Source organism: Pelodiscus sinensis, chromosome 6, assembly GCF_052426305.1.
Source record: "Pelodiscus sinensis isolate ZL-2025 chromosome 6, ASM5242630v1, whole genome shotgun sequence".
NCBI lineage: Eukaryota > Metazoa > Chordata > Testudines > Trionychidae > Pelodiscus > Pelodiscus sinensis.
Window position 1 is genome coordinate 87,074,001 of NC_143057.1, and position 6,000 is coordinate 87,080,000.

The following is a 6,000-nucleotide window of genomic DNA, read 5'->3' on the forward strand; positions in this document are numbered from 1 at the left end:
TACAGGACCATGCAAAAGCGTTGGAACCCAACTTCCCTCAGTTCCTTCTTATTCAAGAGACTGCTACATAGAGGGGAAGGAGTATGGTCACAGAATAGACATGTGCCACATATCCCAGAATCATAGAACTGAAAGAGACCTTGAGAGGTCATTTAGTCCAGTCCTCTGCACACACAGCAGCACTAAGCACAATCTAGATCAGGGGCGGGCAGTCATTTACCACCATGGGCCACTTCAGACATTTTTGAAGTGGTCTCGGGCCATCCCAGAAGGGCCAGGACCTCAGGTGGAAAGGGCAGGACCAGGACACTTCTGTCCTTCCCCACCAAGACTGATTGGTCTGGGGGTAGGGGACTGCGCAATCTGAAGAGCTGGTGGTTCCCTCTAGGCACCCTTACCCCTGGAGGTGGGAGGAGACTTCAAGTGCTCCCCAACCCCAGGTCAATCAGAGCCTCGGGAAGGGGGAGCATGTGAAGTCTCTCATTCCCTGCCCCTGCCCTGCAAAGGAGCAGCAGCTGGTGGTTGATTTTAAATACCAAGTCCTTTACAGGATGGGAGGAGACTTTGTGCACTCCTCCTGTCCCCAAGTCCTGATTGGCCTGGAGGTGGGGGGAGGAGCATGCAAACTCTGGCTCCCTGCCAGCCAGATCATGGCACTTAAGAGTCAACTGCCAGAGTTGACTGAGTGCCATGTGCTCCCCTGTCCCTAGGCCCTGATTGGCCGGGGGCAGGGGAGCAGCAGAGTCTTCATGGGCTGGATCAACCCACTTGAGCAGGGGGCACCTAAGGCCTGAGGGCTGGATGTAACCCTCGGCTTGCTTGGATCCAGTACCTGAGGCTCAAGGCTCCCCCTAGCACTGGGGAGCCCATGCTGGTGAGAGGTGGGGCTTTTTTGTTTCTTACTTGTGTGCAGTCTATGACTAAATTTTCTATTGGTCAGTGGTCCCCAACAGTGGTCCCCCACCCCCCGGTCTAGATCACCCCTAACAGATGCTGGTCAGGAACCAACCATTGTTGGTAGAGGGTCCACAGTGGGCCTGGGCCCACCGCGGACAGAGACTGCTCTGCGGACAGCTGGGTCTCCCCACAGACAGGGACTGCTGCTGGGGACTGGCCTCTGTCCACAGCCAGTCCATTTGCCATGGACAAAGCTGCTTCATAGCAGTAGAGGTAGCATGGGGGGAGAGAGGAGGCAGTGGCACTGCAGAGACGGTGCTGAGGAGAACTGGCTTTTAAACGGTCTCCCTCTTCCCCTTACCACCTCGGATACCGAAATATTAGCAGGGGGGGGGGGGGGGAAATGTAAGTAGTCAAGAAGATTAACCAATAAGCCTAGGCTTATCAGTTAATCATATAGTCGACTACTCACTCACATCCCTAGAAGACAGTACTGGAGATGTCAATCTTTTGGAAGAGGTTGGCTTCTTTGAAGAGTGTGGTCTATACTTCTTCCTCGAACCTAGGGAAAAGGAATGCTACAATGTTCAGACAAGCACTAAATGGCGTGGAAGTAACTGCTCTGCGTGGGACAGTTCAGATGGTAGCATAAGCTGGCCTCTATGAGGAGACAAACCTTACCTTCTTATCCTTCATGATCCAGGAAAAATCTAAAGATTTCACAGTGCTCCTGGATGTGACTCATGAGGCATTTGGAATGAGCATTACTTATTGGCATAGACTTACAACCAGTGCAAGGCTTAAAGCAGGGGTGGGGAACCTATTTTGGGTTGGGGGCGGCACATAAGTGAGAAGTGCAAAAAAGTTTGTGTGTTCCAGCCCCATGGTGGGGCAGCAAGGGTGGCTGCTGCAGTCCCCAATGCTGGGGGTGGACCTTGAGCCTTGGGGGCCAGATCCAGGTAAGTTGGTTCCCCACCCATGGCTTAAAGCCTGGAATGCTAGAATGCCTTCTGTACTGAGAGTCGGCACCCAGAACAAGTGTGAATTGATAAGCTAAGCAAAACTAAATTAGACCTCCTGTTATTTAACTACTGATGAGTACACTAACTATATATATAAAAAAATTCCTGGGAAAGATGGAACACTTGTAAAACAAACACACACTGACTAACAATCACGGGCTGTCAGAAGGAACTGAGGAGAATCAGGGGACAGAACCATTATACCACTGCACAACAATATGAGGCACCAGAGAACACAAGAACTGTTCCAACAGGTAACACTAAGGGGAAAAAAGGTCTCCTCCTCTGGTGCACTGAGCACCATTCCCTCCTGAAGTGGGATGGATATGTTAAATTTCAATTAGTCAACTAATCAAGTCGATTAGTGAATAAGGGGTAGAGTGGGTGCACTTGTTATCCCCACTGCACCTCTGTCTTTAAATGTATTACATTCAAAAAGCAGAAGAGCAGTGGGGACTCAAGCAGTCCTGCTTGCCTCAGGTTCCGCCTCTCTCTTTAAAATGTAAGAGGCGGCGTGAGGAACAGCTTCAGTCCCTGCTCGTGCCGTTTCCCCAATGTGCCTCTACTTCCTCTGCCCCCAGTGAAGATAGTGCAAGGTAGGGGAACTAGCTTTTACGCTGACTCCCCTCTCCCCCCCAGCACTAGCTCCTACTCTCCTCCCTCATTGCCTCTAAAGAGGCAGCTGGGGGTGGGAAGCGACTAGATGAGTCACTACTCAACTACCCGATAAGCATGTGCTTCTTGGGTAGTCAACTAGTTGCTTGCATCCCTAGTTTGATTACTTGAACTCGACTTCTAATTTTAATAGAGAATACTTTAGCAGTGTAATCATCTCCACTATTTAGATTAGGAGTTCACAATCTAATAGCATGGGCCATATATTAATAGGGAGATGTCTAGCATGTGATCTGCCTTCGCTGCACAATTGTGAAGCATTCTCCATTCCCTGAGGTTATTACAGTAATGCGTTATATGGAAAAGTAAATTAAGGAAGTATCTTATGTTTTTACCCTCTTTTTTTAATGCAATTTGGTAAGTGCAAATGAGCAAGCTTTCATGACCTACCACTTCTTCAGTTCAACAGTCCATGAATCTCTTTTCTAGATCATTACATTTCACACAAGAGCAGTGGTCTCTAGCCTTTTTAACCACAAGATCACTTTTTCAATTTAAGTGCAATGTAAGATCTAGCTCAAACCCAAATTCCGGTACCTCACTTCCTTCCCACCCCTTCTTTGAGGCCCTGCCCCTGCTCCAACCTTTCTCCGAGGCCTCACCCTGCTCACTCCCTCCACCTTTCTCCCCATCCTCACTCACTTTCACCAGGCTGGGTTAGGAGGTTGGGGTGCAGGCTCTGGTCTTGGGCCAAGGGGTTCAGAGTGTGGGAGGGGCTCTGGGCTTAGCCCAGGATGGGGGACTGGAGTCCAGGAGAGGGTTCAGGGCTGGGACTGGGGTTCAGGAAGTAGGCTCTGGCTGGACACCATTCAGCTCAGATGGTTTCCGGGTGGTGGAGCAGTGGAGTTAAGGCAGGCTTATTCCTGCCTTGGCTCTGGAAAGCAGCTGGCATGTACAGCAGTGGCTCCATGGCACCACATGCTGCCCCTCGTCTACAGGCACTGAGCCCATAGCTTCTACTGGCCACGGTTCCCAGTTATTGAACAATGGGAGCTGCAGGAGCAGTGTTTGCAGGCAAGCACAGCATGTGGAGACCCCCCTGCCCTGTCTTACTCAGGGGCTGCAGGGACATGCCAGCCACTTCCAAGTCAGAGTAATTATCCTTATGGTAATTGCTAACTCACTATTCAAAGAATTACATTTAAGCATAAGAGAGAAATGAAAATTATGAAATGCACAGACCAGTCAAAAAGCAACACACACAATCTGCAAGCAGTAAAAAGTAACAAAAGCAGTCCACATGAATAACAGCCTTCATGAGAGTAAAGGACAGTGTATGTGTGTGTGAGAATGACAGACACACATACAGGATGTGAGAGCAACAGAGATTTGCATTATGAAGCTTCCTCCATCCCGATCCCTCTGTGTGGAGACAGGGTACAGAAGTGGGGGGGAGAAGGGCCACCTTGACATCAGCACCCCCCTCTTTTCCCTCCCTCACCCTGCACAGCAAGCAGGAGACTCCGCGGGGGGCAGCTCCAAGGCAGAGGGCAGGAGCAGCATGGCAGTGGGTGGAGGGGCAACACAAGTTCCAGCACTTGATAGCTTCCTGGCCAAACCAGTCAGGATCACCTGTCAGAGGCTCCAAGATCTACCACTAGATCCCAATCTACCGGTTGGTGACTATTGCACTAGAGTATAAAAGTGAGTAGATGTAATTCCATACATCAAATTTCACTATAAAATAATATTATGAAGCCAACTTCCCATATAGTCTCCATTGTACTAAGGTTCTTAAAATGCTTGTTCGAGACGGTCTTTTGCAAACTCAGGATTCCATAATAGTATGTATCATGGTAAGTAGTAAGTCCATAATTTAACCCTGATAACTAGCACCAGGATATGGCAAATTTTCTTAATCTGTTTTTTTTCCCCCCAAAAGGAGTCTCGTCCATATTTTTAGTATTAACACTAGACCCAGACTTTAAATTGATATTATCCCCCCTTTCCAGCAAACATTAAGATCACCTCAAGTAAATTCATATCTAAGAGCTACAGAATTAAAGATTCCATTTTAACAGAATTCTTCTAGTTAGAGATATGTTTGCTACATAAAATAATTCAGGGTGCAACCAAAACCTATGCCCCACAAACTCCCACTAGCACCAGCAAATAAAGTAAAAGTAGTACTTATCTAGATGGCAAAGCTTACTATTATTGTGCAAATTCAGACATCAAAGCCTCAGGTTTACAGAATGATTTTATTATGATGACCAAACAAGAGAAGAATTGATATGGTACTAGAGATTTGAATAATACGTATAAGGGTTTTTGCTGGCATAGACAAAAACTCTCACTCTTCAGCATCACTACTGTACTGAGAAAAGCTTCAATTATAGACTTGATTTGTATTACTCACTCAAAACAGTGATTGCTAAAAATCATGATGGGGAAAAAATGAAAAAAAGATAAGCAGGATGATCTGATAGCTGTAGACTTTGGAGTAGCAGCAAACTTTTATAAAAACTAGTTCTGCACTTGGCATCAGAATAAAAAAGTGCTGATTTTATAAAGTAATGGATAACATTATGATCAGGATGGAATGCTTCATAACAAGGCAACAGTATTCTTTTGATTGTTAAGTTTCCTACAAAAAGGATTTTTTTCAAAACTATGACAGCTGACTTTTGAATTACTATATCCAAATTCTTATTTATGTTGTTTGATATCAAATATTTAAACTTAAAATGAAATGTTTTAGCATTGGTGTTACAATTAACCTCAACTGCACCACTAAAATATACATTTTAAAAGTTGTTTGCATTCGCTAAAAGGCTACCTTTTTATATATAAAAGCTGAAGGGAAGTGAAAATTAACATTTCTATTCATAAACCAACTTTAGGCTTGGTGCTTTCAATGCTCCCTGTAAGCTGTGCTCTTGTGCAGCCACTGAGGAAAAATTCAAATGCTGCTCAACTGATTACCAGTGTGCTCACAGCTAGGCTTTTTGTACCTATTGATGGTACACAGTTGTACATGTCTCGGTGCACAGAAAAAAATTATTCCTTGCCTGGATGGAAAAAGCCTGAGTATAGATGGAAAAGGTTAGGAGGGAAATTTATGGCTTTACAAATTATAGTCATACAGGCCCTCTCTTTGCAAATAAACTTTGTTTCTCCCATCACAGAAGCACAACAGTATTGGCGTAACACAATTTCAAAATCCCTGGAAGCTCACTAAAGTGTAAGATAAACACATCTGAAGCAGGGTTTGCTGTCCATGTGGTAGGTTAAGTTCCTCCACAGAAATTGAAATTGAGTTTAAAAACCACAACATACACTTTGGAACTTGTTTACAACTTTATACATCACCAATATTAAACACACAGGTTTAAACTGTGATAAACATTACACTGCCTTATTAGCAAGGCTTGCCAAACCGCTGCGCATGAGCTGATCGCACTGC

The 6,000-nt window shown here is 45.7% G+C and overlaps 1 protein-coding gene across 1 annotated transcript in view; it reads right to left on the reverse strand.

The window, feature by feature from the left end:
• Positions 1–6,000, reverse strand: part of TBCA (tubulin folding cofactor A) — a 57,256-nt gene that overhangs the window by 25,620 nt on the left and 25,636 nt on the right. The window lies entirely within an intron of this gene.